Source organism: Sus scrofa, chromosome 1 (assembly GCF_054392235.1).
Source record: "Sus scrofa isolate SSC_HxYL_T2T_F1_AM1 chromosome 1, Sscrofa_HxYL_maternal_Yorkshire_Landrace_v2.0, whole genome shotgun sequence".
Taxonomy (NCBI): Eukaryota; Metazoa; Chordata; class Mammalia; order Artiodactyla; family Suidae; genus Sus; species Sus scrofa.
The window spans coordinates 115,862,590-115,881,687 of NC_139383.1; the positions used below are offsets into that span (position 1 = coordinate 115,862,590).

A 19,098-nucleotide genomic window follows, 5' to 3' on the forward strand; every position below is an offset into this window, starting at 1 on the left:
TCTTTGGCTTCTGCAATGAGCCACACTAGAGGAGAAAATAGACTGGTTCTGGATATCCAGAGGACTTAAAGGGCTCTGCACTTTCTGTCTCATTTAACTGGGCTCCTGATCAGATCACTTTCCTAGGATTACGGAATGGAAGCCGAGGTATTCATCTGATCTCTGTCCTCCGAGTGCTAATTCCGTTAGTGACTACAGAAGTACCTTTCCGGTGCATTTAATGGGTTTGGGCTCAGAGTCACTCCAATTTCACATCATGCCTGGTTGGCAAGAGCCCCGAAGTACAGAAAAATTACAGAGTGGAGGGCTTTGAGAAGCTCATCTTGGTCCCTCTTTCTTAGGCAGAACTAAATTTTACCCAGAGGCCAGGCTCCAAGCAATTATTTCTTCAGATTTGGAACTTTCAGGAGAGACTTCATGTAGGGTGTAGTGGTTTGACTGCAGGTTTTTTTTTTGTTTTTTTTTTAACTTATTCCAATTTTTTGTACGAGTTGAAGAGGATGGAGGAAGGAGTGAGGGGCTCCCTAGATCTGACACTATGTCTTACTGGCTCATTGGAATACCTTGTCCTGGTCCTCCTCGGGGCTGCTGCATTTTTGCTTCATTTATTTTCTCCAGCAATAGAGAACTTCATATTTGAGCGTCTATATCTGAAGTGAGGGGGAGAAAAAAAGTGGAAGGATAAATGCAAGGAGTAAAGATGAAGAACTCATTCCAGGAGTTCCCATTGTGGCTCAGCAGTAATGAACCTGATTAGTATCCATGAGGACGAGGGTTCAATCCCTGGCCTCGCTCAATGGATTAAAGGATCCGGCGTTGCCATGAGCTGTGGCATAAGTTTCAGATGCGGCTTGAATCTGGCATGGCTGTGGCTGTGGCTGGCAGCTGCAACTCCGATTCAACCCCTAGCTTGGGAACTTGCATATGCCTTGGGTGTGAACTTAAAAAGACCAAAAATAAAAATAAGTAAATGAAATGTCATGACCTAAGTGTTTCACTTCCTATTGCTGTGCAACAAATTAACACAAAGCTAAACAGCTAAAAAATAAGTTATTTTTCTCCCAGTTTTTGTCAGTCAGGTGTCCTGGCACAGCTGAGCTGTGTGCTTTGGGCTTAAGAGATCATAAGACTGCCACCAAGGCTTCAATGGGGCCATGGTCTCATCTGAAGGCCCAACCTGGAGAGGACCCAATTCTAGGCTCCCTGATGTGGTTCTTGATGAAATTCAGTTCCTTGTGGGTTACTGGCCAGAGGCCCCCACAGTTGCTGGCCATGGGAACCTCTCCATAAGGCAACTCCTAACAGGGCAGCTGGCTTCCCTCAAAGCAAGGGGGAGTGCCCAAGACGGAAACCTGTCTTTTTATACCCTGATTTTGGAAATGACATCCCATCAGCTCTATGTATTCTATTCTCTAGAAGCAAATCACTGAATCCAGACCTCCTGCAAAAGGAAAGGATGGTTCAAGGACATGAACCAGGAGGTAGGGATCTTTGGGGGCCATCTTGGCAATTACCTGGCAGTAATTTGTGTTTTGGGTAGAAAAAAACAGAAAATGCAGGTATGCCACATTTCATAGGCAATTTTATCATGAAGATTTTAACTAGTTACGTACTCTTTCATGACTTTTTTCTACACATTGTGTAGTTTAAAAATGTATCAGACAACAATGACTCTTTGGGAACATACTCTGTTAACTCAGGAATATATCATGTGTCAATAAACATTGTTCTACGTCATTTTCAATGGTTGGATTTATTTCATCATACATTCCATCAAATGGTCTTTGATGACTAATTTTATGTGTTAACATGACTGGGCCATGAGGTGCCCAGGTATTTGGTTAAGCATTATGCTGAGTGTGTCTGTGAGGGCATCTCTGGATGAGATTAACATTTGAATTCACAGACTGAATAAGGCAGATTGCCTTCCCTGGTGTGGGTGGTTCCCATCCAATCCTTTGCAGGCCTGAGCAGAATAAAAGGCAGGGTAAGGGAGAACTCCCTCTCTCTGCCTGACTATTTTCCAGTTGGAAATGAGTCTTTTTCCAGCACATGAACTTGGACTGGAAATGACATCATTGGCTCTTCTGGTTCTTAGATCTTCAGATTTGGACTTAAACTATATCATCTGATCTCCAATGTCTCCAGCTTGTAGACGGTTGATCATGGGACATCTTAGCCTCTGTGATTATATGAGCCAATTCCATATAATAAATCTTGGAAAAACAATTCTAAAATTTGTATGAAATCACAGAAGACCCTAAATAGTCAAAGCAATCTTGAGAAAGAAGAACAAAGCTGGAGGCAGCACACTTCCTGATTTCAAATTATATTATAAAGTTATAGTAATCAAAACAGTATAGTATTGACATAAACCATACCCAGAGATAGGATACACAGAAACATAGATAAGCGGAAGAGAATACAGAGCCTGGAAAGAAACCTATGCATTAATGATCAATCAATTTATGACAAAGGACCCAAGAATATACAGTGGGTAAAGGAAGTCTCTTTAATAAATTGTATTGGGAAAACTGGACAGTGACATGCAAAATAATAAAATTGGAGGCTTATTTTATATCATACACAAAGATCAACACAAAATGGATTAAAAAGTTAAATTTTAGGTCTGAAACAATAAAACTCCTAGAGAAAACATAGAGGCTAAACTTCCAGACATCAGTCTTGGCATTGGCTTTTTTTGCTTTTTTTTTTTTTTCAGGGCCGCACCAACAGCATATGGAAGTTCCCAGGGGGTCGAATAGAAGCTACAGCTGTTGGCCTACACCACAGCCATAGCAACTTGGGATCTGAGCCGAATCTGTGACCTATAGCACATCTCATGGCAATGCTGGATCCTTAACTCACTGAGAGAGGCCAGGGATGAAACCCACATCCTCATGGATCCTAGTTGAGTTCGTTACCACCGAGCCACAAAGGGAACTCCTGCCTTTTTTTTAAATTTAACTCCAAAAGCAAAAATAAACAAGTGGGACTATGACAAACTAAACCCTTTCCATAGCAAAGGAAACTAAAAACAAAGTGAAAAGGCAACCTACAGATGGGAGAAAATATTTGCAAATCATATATCTGACAAGGGGCTAATATTTAAAAAATAGTCATTTCTTGGTATCTGCAAGGGAAAGTTTCAAGGATCCACTGCAGATACCAAAACCTACAGATGTTCAAGTCTCATGATCAGCTCTCCATAACTGTAGGTTCTGCATCTGTGGAATCAACCAACCATGGATTATAAACATAGTACTCAATGTTTACACCATATAAAACTGATGTAATGCAGGTATGAAGGGCTGACTGTATGTAAAACCTCATACAACTCAATAGCAAAAAACAAAACAATTTGATTTTTAAATGGGCAGGAGTTCTCTTGTGGTACAGTGGGTTAAGGATTCAATCTTGTCATTGCAGCAGCTTGGTCACTGCTGTGGCATGGGTTCGATCGATGGCTCAGGAACTTCCAAAGCCACGGGCATGGCCAAAAAATTTTAAAAATAAAATAAAAACAAGCAAATTTAAAAAATAAAAGTAAAAATGAACCTGGGCAGGAGACCGCAGACATTTTTTCAATGGTGAACAGGTACATTAAAAGGTACTCTACATCACTGACCATCAGGGGACACAAATCAAAACCACAATGAGATATCACCTCTCGCCTGTTAGAATGGCTCTCATCAGGAGTTCCCGTCGTGGCGCAATGGTTAATGAATCTGACTAGGAACGATGAGATCGCAGGTTCGATCCCTGGCCTTGCTCAGTGGGTTAATGATCCGGCGTTGCCGTGTGCTGTGGCGTAGTTCGCAGATGTGGCTCGGATTCCGTGTTGCTGTGGCTCTGGTGTAGGCCGGTGGCTATAGCTCCGATTAGACCCCTAGCCTGGGAACTGCATATGCCACGGGAGTGGCCCTAGGAAAGGCAAAAGACAGGAAAAAAAAAAAAAAAAAAAGAATGGCTCTCATCAAAACCACAAGAGATGACAAGGCTTGTTGAGGATATGGAGAAAAGAGAACTCCTGTGCATTTTTGGAAGGGAATGTAAAGTCACACAGCCACTACCCAAAGCAGTATGGAGCTTCCTCAAAAAATTAAAAATAGAACTACCACCCACAGCAAATATAATACTCAATGGGGAAAAACTGAAAGCCTTCTCACTCAAATCTGGAACAAGACAGGGATGCCCACTCTCACCACTGCTCTTCAACATAGTTTTGGAAGTCTTAGCCACAGCAATTAGACAAACAAAAGAAATAAAAGGCATCCATATAGGAAGAGAAGAGATCAAACTGTCACTGTATGCAGATGATATGATACTATACCTAGAAAACCCTAAGGACTCAACCCCAAAACTCCTTGAACTGATTAATAAATTCAGCAAAGTGGCAGGATATAAGATTAACATTCAGAAGTCAGTTGCATTTCTGTATACCAGCAATGAAACATTAGAAAAGGAATACAAAAAAATGATACCTTTTAAAATTGTACCTCAGAAAATCAAATACCTCGGATTACACCTGACCAAAGAGGTAAAGGACCTATATGCCGAGAACTATAAAATATTAATCAAAGAAATCAAAGAAGATGTAAAGAAATGGAAAGATATTCCATGTTCCTGGATTGGAAAAATCAATATTGTGAAAATGGCCATCCTACCCAAAGCAATCTACAGATTCAATGCAATCCCTATCAAATTACCCATGACATTGTTCACAGAACTAGAACAAACAATCCAAACATTTATATGGAACCACAAAAGACCCAGAATCGCCAAAGCAATCCTGAGAAACAAAAACCAAGCAGGAGGCATAACTCTCCCAGACTTCAAGAAATACTACAAAGCCACAGTCATCAAAACAGTGTGGTACTGGTATCAAAACAGACAGACAGACCAATGGAACAGAATAGAGAATCCGGAAATAAACCCTGACACCTATGGTCAATTAATCTTTGACAAGGGAGGCAAGAACATAAAATGGGAAAAGGAAAGTCTATTCAGCAAGCATTGCTGGGAAACCTGGACAGCTGCATGCAAAGCAATGAAACTAGAACACACCCTCACACCATGCACAAAAATAAACTCCAAATGGCTGAAAGACTTAAATATACGACAGGACACCATCAAACTCCTAGAAGAAAACATAGGCAAAACACTCTCTGACATCAACATCATGAATATTTTCTCAGGTCAGTCTCCCAAAGCAATAGAAATTAGAGCAAAAATAAACCCATGGGACCTCATCAAACTGAAAAGCTTTTGCACAGCAAAGGAAACCAAAAAGAAAACAAAAAGACAACTTACAGAATGGGAGAAAATAGTTTCAAATGATGCAACTGACAAGGGCTTAATCTCTAGAATATACAAGCAACTTATACAACCCAACAGCAAAAAAACCAATCAATCAATGGAAAAATGGGCAAAAGACCTGAATAGACATTTCTCCAAGGAAGATATACAGATGGCCAACAAACACATGAAAAAATGCTCAACATCGCTGATTATAAGAGAAATGCAAATCAAAACTACCATGAGAGACCACCTCACACCAGTCAGAATGGCCATCATTAATAAATTCACAAATAACAAGTGCTGGAGGGGCTGTGGAGAAAAGGGAACCCTCCTGCACTGTTGGTGGGAATGTAAACTGGTACAGCCACTATGGAGAACAGTTTGGAGATACCTTAGAAATCTATACATAGAACTTCCGTATGACCCCGCAATCCCACTCTTGGGCATCTATCCGGACAAAGCTCTACTTAAAAGAGACACATGCACCCGCATGTTCATTGCAGCACTATTCACAATAGCCAGGACATGGAAACAATCCAAATGTCCATCGACAGATGATTGGATTCGGAAGAGGTGGTATATATACACAATGGAATACTACTCAGCCATAAAAAAGGATGACATAATGCCATTTGCAGCAACATGGATGGAACTAGAGAATCTCATCCTGAGTGAAATGAGCCAGAAAGACAAAGACAAATACCATATGATATCACTTATACCTGGAATCTAATATCCAGCACAAATGAACATCTCCTCAGAAAAGAAAATCATGGACTTGGAGAAGAGACTTGTGGTTGCCTGATGGGAGGGGGAGGGAGTGGGAGGGATCGGGAGCTTGGGCTTATCAGACACAGCTTAGAATAGATTTATAAGGAGATCCTGCTGAATAGCATTGAGAACTATGTCTAGATACTCATGTCGCAACAGAAGAAAGGGTGGGGGAAAAAACTGTAACTGCAATGTATACATCTAAGGATGACCTGACCCCCTTGCTGTACAGTGGGAAAATAATAATAAAAAAAAAATAGAACTACCATATGATCCAGCAATCCCACTTCTGGGTATACAGCCAAAGGAAACTATATCAGTATCTCAAAGACATATCTGCACCCCCATGTTTTATTGAAGCATTATTTACAATAGCCAAGACATGGAAACACCCTAAGTGTCATCAGTGGATGAATGGATAAAGAAGATGTGATATATACACAATGAAATATTATCCAGCTATGGAAATAAGGAAATCCTACCATTTGCAGCAACACAGATGAATCTTAATTTCACCCTGCTCAGTGAAATAAGGCAAATATCAAACAGGAGTTCCCACTGTGGCTCAGCAGAAATGAATCTGACTAGCCTCTGTGAGGAGACAGGTTCAATCTCTGGCCTCACTTGAATGGGTTAAGGATCTGGCATTGCTGTGAGCTGTGGTGTAGGTCACAGATGCGGCTTGGATCTGGCATTGTTGTGGCTGTGGTGTAGGACAGTGGCTTCAGCTCTGATTGGACCCCTAGCCTGGGAACCTCCATGTGCCATGCGTGCAGCCCTAAAAAGACAAAAAAAAAAAAAAAGAGAGAGAGAGAGAGAGAGAGAGAGAGAGAGAGAGAGAGAGAGAGAGAGAGAGAGAGAGAAATACCAAACAGAGAAAGACAATACTGCGTCGTAACACTTATATGTGGAATGTGGAATCCCCCCCACCAAAAAAAGTTGAACTTAAAGAAATAGAAAACTGGCTGCCAGGTTCTGGGGGTTGAGAAAAGGTTGGTCAAAGGGTAAAAACTGTCATTTATAAGATGAATAAAGTCTGAGGATCTAATGAATAACAACATGGTGACTATAATTGAAAATACTGTATTATATAATTAAAATTTGCTAAGAGAGTAAAACTTAAATGTTCTTAATGAAATAAAATAAAATCATCGGTTGAGTAGCAGAAAAACAGGAAGAAAGGGAGAGAGACAATAAGATGACAGGCTTTGCTGAGAATGTCCCCACAGAGAACCCAGAGCTACTGAGATAATGGAGCTTTGTAGGAAGGCCCAGTTCACATGAGAAGTGTCTATTGTAAATATGGGCATTTAACTTCATGGCACACCATGGAAAGTGCCGCCCAAAGGCAATGGACCAGAAGTCAGCAATTTCAGTTCAATTCCTGGTTCCACTAACTAGTTTTGTGACTTCAGGCAAGTCACCTCATCTCTCTGGAAATGAAATTGTTGAACCAGATCCGAGTGAGTAAACATACAGCACATAATTCTATTCTTGCATCTATGGCAGACATTGATAATTAATCACTGAATTCTTTGTAACCAGTCCACATGGCAACCTCACAACCCTTAACCTGCCTCTCCAGGCAGACACTACCAGTTGGCTGGAGTTGGTCTTCCAGTGTACTGTCTTGTTCCAAGATGGTCCAGAAACTCCTTTCTTATGCCAACATTCCATGATTTGGGGCTTGGCCTCATTCACCTTTTCCACAGAATCTGGGATTATTTCATCTGCAGAGGAGGTGGTGGAAGCTAAGTGGAGAGCGCTCTCCCAGAGGACACAGAGAAGCTCTTCCCCTTCCCTCTTCAAAAGCCAAGCTGTTTTGGCCAAAATACTCTAACAAAGCACCAAGAGATCTGTGAATGAAGGAACCAAGGATCCTTTCAGGGAGCTAACTTTCTTCATGAGTTCCTGTCACATCCCAGGGAACATATTTTTGTTCTCTTTGCTTTGGGGATTCTGAAGGAGCCCTAGAGAGGATAAATGGTTGCCTCTTTGTCAACAGTGTGGACTCATGACCAGGTGCTGATCTCAGGAGGATTGGCTGGCTCCCTTCAGTCTCCGGGTCTCCAAGTTGGGACTTCTTGGACACATCAGGAGGAAAGAACACAGCCACTGGGACCTGTGCCCTTCCTTGAGCCTGAACTCCTGGCTCTCTTTAGTCAACCCCTTGGTTTGTTCTGGGCCTAGAGAATCCTGAGGAGGAAGCAACCCTGGACTGTGAGGGCAGAAGTAGCGACCCGGAGTGCTCAGAGAAGATTTGCTTTCTGTCTCGGGTTCCTGAGCACAACCTTGCCTGGACATGGGATTGCAGCCCTTGGCAATGGGTCACAAGATAGAGAGGACAGAAGGTCTCTTCCAACCCTGCCTCTGGGGATCTGGGTCCCCATCACATTCTGGGCCAAACAGAACTGGGAAGTGTAAAGGTTGACAATAAAGAGGAAGCAAGGCCCAAGAGAAGGAAGCAGAGGAGCCCATCAGAAGTGAAGGTAGCACATGGATTCCAGGTCAGGACAAACATGGCAAACTTGCTGGACAGATGGTGGAGAAAAGCAGCATTCCGGGACTGACTACAGGCTCAAGGTGGTGGCGAGCAATCAGAAGCCATGCCAATCAGCCTGGCCAGGAGAATCAAGGTGGAGCCAAGGGAAGTAGGCAGGACCCAGGCGCAGGATAGGAGGAGCTGGAATCTGAGGGCTCATGGTCAGGGTGGGAGTGTGCAAATGGGAAGAGTAACCAGGCAAACAGGGGTGAGGTGAGGCCAGGAATCAAAAATCAGGCCCAAAGGCAGGAGACCAGAGAGGTGTCATCAGTGACAAGGACAGCCCTGGAGAGGGGCAGTTTCCCAGTTACATAGAGAACTTACTTCAAGGTTCCTCCTGGGCTGGGACCAGCTCCCGGTAGAGGGAGTCTAGAGCCTGCAGGAAGCAGGGGCTGGGGAGGTAAGTGCCTACCTTGCCTAAAAGGGGGAACCAGGCCAGAGACGGGGGAGATCTTGTTTGCAGCTATTAGGACTGGCGATCTCAACTGCTCTCTTGCAGCTTCCTTTTTGAATGTCTCCCTAGGAGTATGCTTGATTTCAATCAACATTTATGACATATTTCTTGTGCCACCAACTAACACTACCTCGGTGTCTTTCAGATGGAGCCTGAGTGTCTCCAACACTCTGGCATAGAACTGGGTAGAATCTGTTGAGAGAAATGGATTACAGGCATAATATAATGCCAGGCCAATGCCAGAGAAAGAAGGCGTGCTCACTAGGGAAAGTAAGAATTTTGCCTTGAGAGTGTCTAAGAGGACACAGGCCAGGCTGAGGCTTTGCAACCCAGTGGGAAATGGTGACTCACTCAAGGGCACTTACAGCCATTTACAGAGACACTGAAATAATCTGGTGCCAACTGTGCTCTATTATGTGCCAGCTGGTCAGTGCAACTTTGAGTCTTTGAATCATTACAAGTGTGCTGCCAAAAATCTCAGGGTTCAAAAGTGTAGCATGAACACAGACAGCTTGACAACCACTGGAATGAAGTGACAGAGATAGTGAGGGAAAGAAAAAGACCCCAAAGGCGTCTTGGCTGCACCAAGTTGTGTTGCTTGAATATAAGCCAGCAGACACAGAGGATCTCAAACTTGGTTGCGTGTTGCAGTCACCCAAGCAGTCTTGTTGCATGGGGTGCTCCCTTGGAAGTTCTGATTTAACAGGCCTGGGTGGGCATTGGAAAAGCTCCCCCAGTGATTATATGTGCAGCCTAAGTTGAAAGCCCATGAGCCAGCCTCACGGCACTGACTTAACCAGGGGTAAGAGGAAGGAAGGAGAAGAGCAATTGCTTTTACCTTAATTTCCCTTTGCAAACTACTAAAATTGAGGTGCATCACCAAAAATCCCAGCACTCAAGGAAGGAGTCATTACTAACTGGAAACAAGGAGTCATTACTAACTGGAAACAAGCATAGGAGAATTTTGCCTAAGTGGAAGAATCCATGTTCCAATATTGGTACCTCCTGGAAAGATGCTCTGTCTTCCCAGTGAAGGACCAGGCATCCCTTCACTTCAATAATTTAAACTTAAGGCATTCCAAGAAGACGTGTACCATTTGCTCTATGTTGGCATGGCTTGGCTCAAATCACTCCATGGGTCTTCCCCATCTGGCTTTTATATTTTTTATGGAGAAACTCAGTGTTGTCCTCCAGCCAAATGGTACTTGTGGAACATGTCCATGCCCCTCTCCTCTTGATTTCTCATCTTTCTGTCTCCTTTTCAGAGCCTCAAGGACCACTGACTGAGCCCTTGGTACCATCCTCATTCTGATCTCACCTCCCCATTTGACATAGCAGATGGCAGTCTCCTTCTTGAGTCATCGAAGCGACTTGTCCCATTTCCCAATTCTTCAGAGTCCTGGTACATGATATCAAGTTGATGTGCTGGGGCATGATCGTAGCTTACGGAGTTAGATACAGCCCAGAGCCTTCTGGAGACCAGGTGTTTCCCAAGAGGATGGCACTAATTGAGAGAGACTAGGCAGTGGGACAGGACAGGGGTCCAGGCAGTGGCAGACAAACAAGGCTTTTAACATGCCCCAGATTTCACAAGTGGTTTTACCTGCACAGGATCTGCAGGAAGAAATTGAAGAAGGAGAATTTGAAGGACATTTGGGGAAAAATCGTATTGTGGGGAGGAGGTACGGAAAGGAGAATATTGGAAAGAAAATAAAGCTGGAAGGAGATTTTAGGCTGTGGTAGGAGTTTCTTGGTTTCTTCATGGGAAGAGAGTGAAATCATTTCCTCTACCGAGTGCGAATTACACAATCTACAAATCCAGAGGTTGCTCTGGGAAATGATATTCACAAAGAAATGCTCATTGGCATCTTGGGTGAGGAGTGAGAGTGTGTCTGATAGAGCAGAAAACCTCTTCTACACTAAACTGCCTGCAGAATAAATCAGGACAAGAATTGCTAGATTCTAATGGTACATTAGCAGCAATTCACTTCATCTTGATTCATTTCTTTGGAAGAAGAGAACTAGGGATTTGGGACTGGGTACAAGGCTACGATCCTAAGTAGGAGTTATTAATGAAGAAAAACGGAGAGACCCAGAGAGAGGGTTTCAAAAGCAGATTTCTAAACCTGGAGGATTTCGTTAGGGGTTTCTTACAATCTCATGGCGGAAAAGGATCAAGTAGTTAAAGAAATATGGGAGGAAACAATGCCCTTTAAATTATCAGCTCAGGGGAGTTCCCATTGTGGCACAGCAGAAACGAATAGGACTAGTGTCCATGAGGATGCGGGTTTGATCCCTGGCCTTGCTCAGAGGGTTATGGATCCAGCACTGCCAGGAGTTGTGGGATAGGTTGCAGACATGGCTCAGATCCCACATTGCTGTGGCTATGGCTGTGGTGTAGGCTGGCAGTTGCAGCTCTGATTCAACCCCTAGCCTGGGAACTTCCATATGCTGCAGGTGCAGCCCTCAAAAGCAAAATAAATAAATAAATAAATGATCACCTCAGGGGACTGAGAAAAAACACTGGCACTTACAACGGATGGGAAATGTAGCAAAATGATGCTGTGTTCAGGGACCTAAAGGGGGCAGGTGGGAGCAGCCAGAGTAGGGAGAGAAGAGGAGGAAAAAAGCAAATGGCTGAGAGACAAAGAAGTGGCCTGACCATGGAGGCACAAGAGCAGGAAGGTTAGACAGGCTTTCATGAGATTTCACCAGAATCTTTCTTCATTTACATTACACAAAAGAAAAACCCAGGCAAACATCATTCCCGAGGGGCAAAGAGGGCAAGCAGGTAACAGGAGGACTCAAAATAGCAGAGGCTTTAATGTGTATTTTTACTCCTGTCTTTAGCAAAGACGTTCTATTTTGACGGAAGGTCTGTGGGTTACACTCAGAAAGCAACCACAATCAGACATTTTGTCTCATGTGGAAACAGTTCCCAATAATTATCAAGATTTCTGATCTTTTAGCCCCACTGTGGCTGATGAGTACAGCAGGTTTCTTTTTCGAGCCTCCCTTGGCCTTTACCCCTGGGTTTGTTTTCCAAGCATGGAGTCCCCACCCCGTGTGACATGGCTGGGGCCTGTGGACCTGAAATACAGTGGAGCATCCTTTGCAAAAAACTGTCAGAAACTAAGCCTACAAGGACTCACACACTCAATTGAATGGACGTGGAAAATGGCAGGCACCACTGGGGAGGGCCCAGCAATTATTCTGAGCATTTCCCAGCAAAGGGGCGTTACCTCAGGAGGTTCACAATGAACAAACACGATGCCCATCTTTTAGGAAGCAGAAAAAAGATGACCACATTTCTTACAGCCTGATAAGTTTAACCTGGTTTCCAGGGAAGATGCTAGAACAAATCATCAAGCAATCAATGTGCAGTCAGCCAGAAGGGGGCAAGGCCTGGGGAGCTTATGGACACAACCGTGTAAAGAGTAAATCAAGTCGGACCAATTTAATTTCCTTCTATGATAGAGTGACAGGCCATGTAGATAAGGTGGAAGCAATAGATGTAATCGACCTGAGACCTCAGCAAAGCATTTGCTTCTGCCCCACGTGACAGGCTCAGTGACAAGCCCGCTTGCTATGGTTCAGGCCAAGGGTCAAGAACCCCAGAGCTCTCATACAAGATGGCGGGGAAGCCAGTTCCTGCCATGGCCTCTCCGCTCTGTTGCCTCAGTGAGTTGAAGTTCATTGTCATACAATTTTATTTGACAAGCATTTGTTTTGTGCCTCCTGGGTTTGTGCACTGTGGCACTTAATAACTGTTTGTTGAATAAATGAATGGATGGATTCTCAGGCATAGGAGCTGCCACCTTAGGAGACTGGCACTGGGGAGTTTAACCCCAGTCTACCTCCTCCACTGCAAACAGACAAGCAACAAATACTTGGCTAATTGCTACTCCATCCATTCAAGATGCCAGAACCCAGTTTATATTTATACCATATTGACCCTAACAAAGCAGAATCTTTCCTGCTCCCAATGGTTGCCACTTTTTTCAGAATTCAGATAGTCAGTTCAAAATAGATTAGATGCTTTTCAGATTCCCATCTCTGTCTGTAGTCTAGACGACAGAATTTTATCAATGCAAACTATCCATGGGTGATAACAAATTGGACCAAGTTGAAAAGCTGAACAAGGTACAGAAAACGGCCTTCTGCAATGGGGGCGGAGAAGACAAAAATTCAGCAATGAAACTGAACACATGGTTGGTCTTTGTCAAGATTGTAGGTCAAGTTAGGGCTAAATGGGACCTAAATCTAGTTTTCAATTGACCCCCAGATGGCAGGAGAAGCTGTATGGCTTCAATAAATGGCATAAGGTGAATACCATCTAGTCAGAAAGCAAACGTTCTTCAGTGCCCCACAGACAACCTTGTGTGATTTTCAGCCCCATTGCTCTGGAAGGGTGAGGGGAAGATGGAGTGAGTGCAGAAAAAATGGTTGAAATCATTAACTGGTTAGGGAAATACCCGAGAAAACGGGGAAATGGCTAAAGAAGTTAAACTAAAGAGAAGCCCATCAGGTGTGACAACTGTATCAAGAGCCTAGGAGTGATAAGTGAGGCATAAATCATTATTCTCCCCTCTCCCTTCTGGGTTAAAAATAAATAAATAAATAAACAAACAAATAAATAAATAAATAAAATGGAAGATTTTATTTTAAAAAGTTTACTTTTAAAAATAAGACAAGCATATACTTTAAAGAGTGCTTAAGATAAACATATCAAAAAAACAACAGGCTCCCAACCCTGAGCCTTCTCATTCCCAAAGTCCTGCTCGCTGGGCAGCCATTTTTTAAAAGTCTTTGGCTGTTTTCAGTTATTCATCTTCAAATGATATGCTGATGCTACATGTCTTGATGTGAGTGATTTTTGTATTGTCTACTGATTTTTATTTAGGAATACGACAAGGAGGCTCTCATTCGCTCCCCCCTTTCCACTCACTGTGTCCCCCTTCTGACATAGTGACATCACAACTTTTGGTTAACTCAACATTCAAAGTGTACATTGTTATATGATTGCTTACTGTCAAGCAGAGTAGTGTGCTATTATTACGTTTCCTTTTTTGGGTGTATCTTGGAGTCAATAATCTCCCTTTTTTTAACGTTAAAATTGAAATATAATTGGCACACAATACTATGTTAGTTTCAGGTGTACTACATTTTACTCTTGCATACATTATTAAATGATCACTGCAATAAGTCTAGTAACCATCAGTCCTGGTACAAAATTATAATATTATTGACTATATTCCTTATACTGTATGTACCTCCCATAGCTTATTTATTATATAGCTGAAGGTTTGTACCTCTTAATCTTCTCTCTCTCTATATATATACACACACACACACACACACACTCTTAATCTTCTCCATATGTACACACACACACACACACATACAAATACACAAGTCTTTATCTGTTTATCTCTTGATGGACACTTAGTTTGCTTCCACATCTTGGCTATTGTAAATTATGCTGCAATAAACATCAGAATGCCTATATCTTTTCAAGTGCTTTTGTTTGGGAGAAGGAGTAAAATTGCTTGATCATATGGCAATTCTATTTTAAATTTTTTGAGGAAACTCCATACTGTTTTCTATGGTGGCTGTACCAAATTACAATCCCACCAACAGTGCAGGAGGGTTCCCCTTTCTGTGCACTCTCATCAACACTTGTTACCTCTTTTGTTGATGGTAACCATTCTGATTGGTGTGAGGTGATATCTTATTAGGGTTTTGATTATTTTGCATGTAGCCATCTACTTTCACAACACCATTTATTGAAGAGGCTGTCTTTCCCCCATTGTATATTCTTGTTCCTTTTATAGATTGACTATGTAAGTATGGGTTTATTTCTGGGCCCTTTAGTCTGTTCCATTGATTGATGTGTCTCTTTTTGTGCCAATACTATACTAGTTTTTTTTGTTTTTTTTTTTTTTTGTCTTTTTGCCTTTTCTAGGGCCGCTCCTGCGGCATATGGAGGTTCCCAGGCTAGGGGTCTAATTGGAGCTGTAGCCACCAGCCTACACCAGAGCCAGAGCAATGTAGGATCCGAGCCACGTCTACAAACGACACCACAGCTCATGGCAACGCCAGATCCTTAACCCACTGAGCAAGGCCAGGGATTGAACACACAACCTCATGGTTCCTAGTCGGATTTGTTAACCATTAAGCCACGATGGGAACTCCAATACTATACTGTTTTGATTAATGTGGCTTTGTATCATAGTTTGGAATCAGGGAGTGTGATACCTCCAGCTTTGTTCTTTCTCAAGATTGTTTTAGCTATTTAGGGTTTTCGTATTTCCATACAAATTTTAGATTTATTAGTTCTAGTTCTGCGAAAAACACCATTGGTATTTTGACAGAGACTGCATTGAATATGTAGATTTCTTTGATAGAATTGGCCATCTTAACAATATAATTATTCCATTCCATGAGCATTGTATTTCTGTCCTCTTGTTTGTGTTATCCTCAATTTCTTTCATCAATGTCTTATAGTTTTCAGAGTACAAGTCTTTTTACCTCTTTAGCTGGATTAATTCCTAGGTATCTTATTCTTTTTGGTGCAATTGCTAATTGGATTGTTTTCTTAATTTCCCTTTCTAATAGTTCACTGTTAGTGTATAGAAGTGCAACAGATTTCTGTATATTGATTTTTGTATCCTCCAACTTTACTGAATTCATTTATTATTTCTAATAGTTTTTTTTTTTTTTGGTGCCCATTTCAGAATTTTCTACATATAGTATATCATCTGCAAACAGTGACTGTTTTACTTTTTCCTTTCTATTTTGAATTCCTTTCAGTTTTTGTGTGTATGTCTGATTGTTGTGACTGGGATTTCCAATACTATGCTGAAAAAAGTGAAAGAGCAGGCACGCTTCTCTTGTTTCTGATCTTAGAGGAAATGCTTTCAGCTTTCACTGTTGAGTATGATGTTGGCTATAGTATAGGTTTGTCATATATTATCTCTTTTTTGTTTGTTTGTTTTTTGTTTTTTGTCCTTTTAGGGCTGCACCCATGGTATACGGAGTTCCCAGGCTAGGGGTCTAATCAGAGCTGTTGCTGATGGCCTACGCTAGAGCCACAGCAATGCCAGATCTGAGCCGCGTTTGTGACCTACACCACAGCTCCACAGCAATGCCAGATCCTTAACCTACTGAGTGAGGCCAGGGATCGAACCTGCAACCTCATGGTTCCTAGTCTGATTTGTTTCTGCTGAGCCACAATGGGAACTCCCATATATTGTCTTTATTATGTTGAGATATGCTCTCTATATACCCACTTTGTTGAGAATTTTTAATCACAATGGATGTTGAATTTTGTCAAAAGTTTTTTTCTGCATCTATTGAGATGATAATATGTTTTTATTCTTCAATTTGTTAATGTGGCATATCATATGGATTGAATTTGTGGATATTGAGCTGTCCTTGAATCTCTGGAATAAATTCCACTTGATCATGGTATACGATCCTTTTATTGTATTGTTGGATTTTGTTTACTAATACTTTGTTGGGGCTTTTTCTTGTTTCCTGAGGTAGGCTTTTATCACTACAAACTTCCCTCTTAGAACTGCTTTTGCTGTGTCCCATAGGTTTTGGATTGTTGTGTTTCCATTTTCATTCACCTCTGGGTATTTTTAAATTTCCTCTTTGATTTCCTCAGTAACACATTGATTGTTTAGTGGCATTATTGTTTAGCCTCCATTTGTTTGTGGTGTTTGCAGTCATTTTTCTCATAGTTGATATCTAGTCTCATACCATTGTGGTTGGCAAAAATGCTTTATATGATTTCAAACTTATTAAATTCATTGAGACTTGTTTTGTGGCCTTACATGATCTATCCTGGAGAACATTCCATGTGCATTTGAAAAGAATGTATATTCTGCTGCTTTTAGATGAAATGTTCTATACATATCTATTAATTCTATCTGGCCTAATGTGTTATTTAAAGCCAGTGTTTCTTTATTGATTTTCTGTCTGGGCAATCTTATCCATTGATGTAAATGGAGTGTTAAGTCCCTATTATTATTGTGTTACTATCAGTTTCTCTCTCTATGTTTGTTAATACTTGCTTTATGAATTCAGGTGTTCTTATGTTAGGTGCATTTTTATTTACAATTGTTATATCTTCTTTTTGAATTGATCCCTTTATAATTATGTAATGTCCTTCTTTGTCTCTTGTTATAGCCTTTGTTTTCTTAAGTTCTGATGACCTCTTAAGTTCTAACACATTCTAACGACTGTACATTTTTATTTCTCCCCCACCGTGTTTAATGTTTTTGACATCATATTTTACTTCTTTTTGTTTTGCATATCCCTTAACTGCTTTTTTGTGGATATAGATGATTTTACTACTCTTGTCTTTTAACCTTCCTACTAGCTTTATAAGTGGTTGATTTATTATCTTTACAGTATGTTTGCCTTTACCAATGGGATTTTCCCTTTTGTGATTTTCATTTTTCTATCTGTGGCCTTTCCTTTTCACTTAGAAAGGTCTCTTTACATTTCTTATAAAGCTGGATTAGTGGTGCTGAATTCTTTGAGATTTTGCTTGTCTATTTCTTCTTTAAATCTGAATAATAGACTTGCTAAGTAGTGTGTTCTTGGTTGCAGGTTTTCTCCTTTCATCACTTTAAATATATCATGCCACCCTCTTTTGGCCTGCAAAGTTTCTGCTAAAAAGTTAGTACACAGTCTTATAGGAGTTCCTTTGTATGTAACTAGTTGTTTTTCTCTTGCTGTTTTTAAGATTTTCTCTTTAACTTTAACTTTTGCCATTTAAATTACACAGTGTCTTGGTCTGAACCTCTTTGGGTCCATCTTGTTTGGGACTTTCTGTGATTCTTGCACCTAGATGTCTGATTCCTTTCCTAGGTTAGGGAAGTTTCAGCTATTATTTCTTTAAATAAACACTCTGTCACTTTCTTTCTCCTTTCCTTCTGGGACCCCTATAATCTGAATGTTAGTATACTTGTTGTTGTATCACAGGTTTCTTAAACTGTCCTAATTTTTAAAAATTCCTTTTTTCTTTTTCTGTTCAGTGTGGGTGATTTCCATTGCTCAGTCTTCCAGCTCACTGGTCTGTTTCTCTGTATCATACTGTTGATTCCTTCTAGTCTATTATTTATTCCTGTTATTATATTCTTCAGCTTTGTTTGGTTCTTTTTTATATTTCTAACTCTTTGTTAAACTTCTCACAGTGTTCATCCTTTCTTCTCCTGAATTAATTGAGCATTTTAATGATCACTGCCTTAACTCTTTATTGGGTAGATTGCTTATCTCTACTTCATTTGGTTCTTTTTTCTGAGCTTTTGTCTTGTTTCTCATTTGGAACATATTCTTCTGTTTCCTCATTTTGCATAGGCTGGCAGCTGTAGCTCCAATTAGACCCCTACCTGAGGAACCTCCATATACCATGGATGTGGTCCTAAAAAGCAAAACAAAACAAAACAAAACAAAACAAAAAAATAAGGAGTTGAGTTCTTTCAAAATCAGTAGGAGTGCCAGAGGACTGGGCTATAGGATTCTGTGCTGAGCTTCCAGCAACTTCAGGGAACTAATTGCCACAAGCTATGACTATGCCACATTCAGAGAGACAGGGAGCCAGGAGGCTTCCATGTAAAAATTAAATTCAAGAACACTTTGCCAGAAATGCAGTGTAAGCAACAAGAAGCTGCCTCAACTTATGAGAGCCTCATCACTCACTCACTTCCAACAAAGCCAGAGACATGTCCTGGGGGGTGCGGGTGCTGCTGTTGGAAACTCCTGTAGGCTGCTCACTAGCAGAACAATAGCCCAAAGCAACAGGAAGATGGCCTCTACCTTCTTTTATCTTCCCAAACTGTCCAAGTGCTCCTTAATGGTAATCAAATCTCTTCTCACATCCTAGCTGCAAGGGAGTCTGGGAAATGCAGATTTTGACTTGCCACATTCCAGAGAGCAGAAGGCAGAGATAGAGCCCACCACATCCAAAGCTCCAGTGATCTGGGCTGTTCATTCATCTTTGAAAGTGCAGTAAAAA

General features: G+C 41.4%; 1 long non-coding RNA gene across 13 annotated transcripts in view; it reads right to left on the reverse strand.

Moving 5' to 3' along the window:
- Nucleotides 1-19,098, reverse strand: part of LOC102164252 (uncharacterized) — a 234,037-nt gene that overhangs the window by 22,041 nt on the left and 192,898 nt on the right. For 7 of the 13 annotated variants that reach the window (XR_014840283.1, XR_014840282.1, XR_014840305.1 and 4 more), the window contains one exon: nt 564-650. The exons of the other annotated variants lie outside the window; for them this stretch is intronic. This is a non-coding gene — a long non-coding RNA (uncharacterized LOC102164252). The remainder of the gene's footprint in view (nt 1-563; nt 651-19,098) is intronic. 13 annotated transcript variants of the gene reach the window in all.